Here is a 2,577-nt window from a genome sequence, read left to right as displayed (position 1 = left end):
TTAGCTGTTTTTATACTGCGATTACTTTAGTAGTGGCCGGCTTATTTTAAATGACAATTGTTTTAGAAAGTGATCAATTTATAAACTATTTTTAATATTTTTCTAACCAATTGAAATGTCGCCCTTCCTGCTTAAGAAAAGGTGTTGTGAGGTAAATGAGCTGCCGAGGTAATTCATAAATACCACACATGTAAGAAAGCATACCATCTCTACTTACTAGAATATTCCGTTTTGACAGCCAATTCAGATGCTTAAAATTAGGTGCTAACGGGGTCCTCTTTAGGGCGTAGGAAGGACGTTTAGAGTTCCTATTCAGTTTCAGAAATTGCGCCATTTTGAATTCGAGATATTTAATGGTGCAAATACAATATCAAAATATTTAAACTCGATTACGCCTCGGTTACACAAGCTTCGTGTAGTTTGAATGGTAAAAAATAGGCCACTCGCAATATTTCGGCTCGAATAAAGCTTCCTTGTTCGAAAATATAACTATGACACATGTATGATGATATCGATGCGACAGACTGATAAGATAATGTGTGGTGTGTTGTTGATGACTGATCGAGAGCATGTAAAATGAAGAAATCAATTCGTGAAAAAAACATACTGTGATGTTTAATCGTTTGAAATTCTTCGGAAAAGATCTGCGATATTCAGACAACAAAATTATGGTGAGTTATTGTAAACTCCTCTTATCAAGCATCGCAACTTCATTCCCAAATCTTTCATACTTTTTCTTACAAGGTTTTTTCAACAAACTAAATTAAACCTATAAGTCATTTATAACCATAGCAACGCGTCACTAACAACATCAAATTTTACGTACAATTAGCTGGATAGCTGTGGTTCAGTTCACTGTGATACAAAATAAATAATGCTTTCGAATTTCCTCGATTTATAAACTTGCGCTAGGCCTGTGTAGTTCTCAACAGCGTTGCACTTTCCGATACTAGGGTCGGGTTAACTTTTTAGTTTAACCCAGCACTTAATTTTATATATAAGGACCGCTCTCTTTCCCGGTACAGTTTGTACTGGAAAAAGGCTTGGAAACGAGGTTGTATGAGAACAAAGAACCCTTAAACTCGAATCATTGCTCAGCACTTTCTGTTTGTGACTGCGTCATTGTCTACCAATTAGTCGCGTTTGCAATAACAGTTAGATTCAAAATATTTGCAGTGGGTACAAGGTCTTAAAACTTCTACAGTGTAAACCAGGTCTTCTATTAATTGCAATTAATTTTAGTAATTGCGTTTGATGTGTTTATGGAGAGTTTTGCGGTGACGACATCCTTTCTATTACAATGTTGATGCCTTATCCCTAATTACTTTGTTTACAAGAAAATCAAATTTTCTCTTGTGATTAAAAGTTTTTGTTGATCATCGCGAATGATGGATGGAAGAAGTTTGTTATATTAGTCGTTCATTACTGTTGTTGTTGTTGTTGTTGTTTTTGTTGTTGTTGTTGTTGTCATGCTTTTGTTTATTTTGTTTGTATTTTTAAGGACTTGTTATTGTTGTGTTTTGTTTGTTTTTTTTTAATTTTTTTGATTTTAAGCTGAATGGTTTTATATATACCTAGCAATTCTTTGTTGGGACCCTAAGACCTAAAAAATATAGTTACAAGTTTTTTTATGTTTTGTGCTAGAATCTACACCGTCAATGTTCGCCGATTACTTTACATGTTTTGCGTTGTTCTTATTATATCTTAAACAAAGTCAGGCTGAATTGATCTTATTTTATAAGTCAATATTTACATTTATAAAGCAGAAGGTGTTGAGTGACTCTGTATTATTTGCTCGATCATGAAATAAGGGAGCATCTTATTACTAGTTGTTAACCCGTGGAAAAATCCACGAGTTTGCCCGTCCTTTTTATGCCGCATTGCGTGCGTCTCGCTGCTTGCGCAGCTAAGCTACCATTTTGCGTGACGGACAGGCGTATATGGGTATTTTAATATAGATTGGCTTTTTAAAAGACGGTTTATCAAAAGATGAGTCAGGGAGGGGGCTGATTCAAGGGAGCGCTTGTTTAATTGTTATTTTATTTCAGAATCTACAGATTAAATGATGACAAATGAATAAATCTTTTTTTCTTTCTTCTGATCCTCCGGCTTCGTTTGACAGGGACTGCCTAAAGAGAACCAGAATATCATTGAGAACCAGAATATCATTTAGAAGATCAAACAAATAAATTATTAGTTAGGTCGTGGGAACAGTAGCTAATTCTGAAAATTCATCAAAAAAACGATCAGTTATTCTTATTTGAAAGAAGATATCAATTATTTAAAATGCTGAGTTGTAATTGGTAGTATTGCTTATCAATCATCTGCTCCCACGCATTCTGATTGGTTGAACGTTGTTAACTCCGGCTGTATCGCATCTTCCTCTAGGAAGCTGCCTTTCAGAAATATAAAATCCGGAATACAAAGAAGATGTTTGTGATGAAGGAAGTGTTTTTTTAGCGTTTGGTGCGTGATAATAGATAGCTTTACTCTAATATCATACATAGGCTGACAAGTTAATCATCGTGTGAAAGGTTAATCGACTAATCAAAGTGTTTTTGAAACAACAAAAAGAAA

Source organism: Hydractinia symbiolongicarpus, chromosome 7 (genome assembly GCF_029227915.1).
Source record: "Hydractinia symbiolongicarpus strain clone_291-10 chromosome 7, HSymV2.1, whole genome shotgun sequence".
NCBI lineage: Eukaryota > Metazoa > Cnidaria > Hydrozoa > Anthoathecata > Hydractiniidae > Hydractinia > Hydractinia symbiolongicarpus.
The sequence above is the reverse complement of the archived record's forward strand: the minus strand, read 5'-3'. Positions refer to the sequence as shown.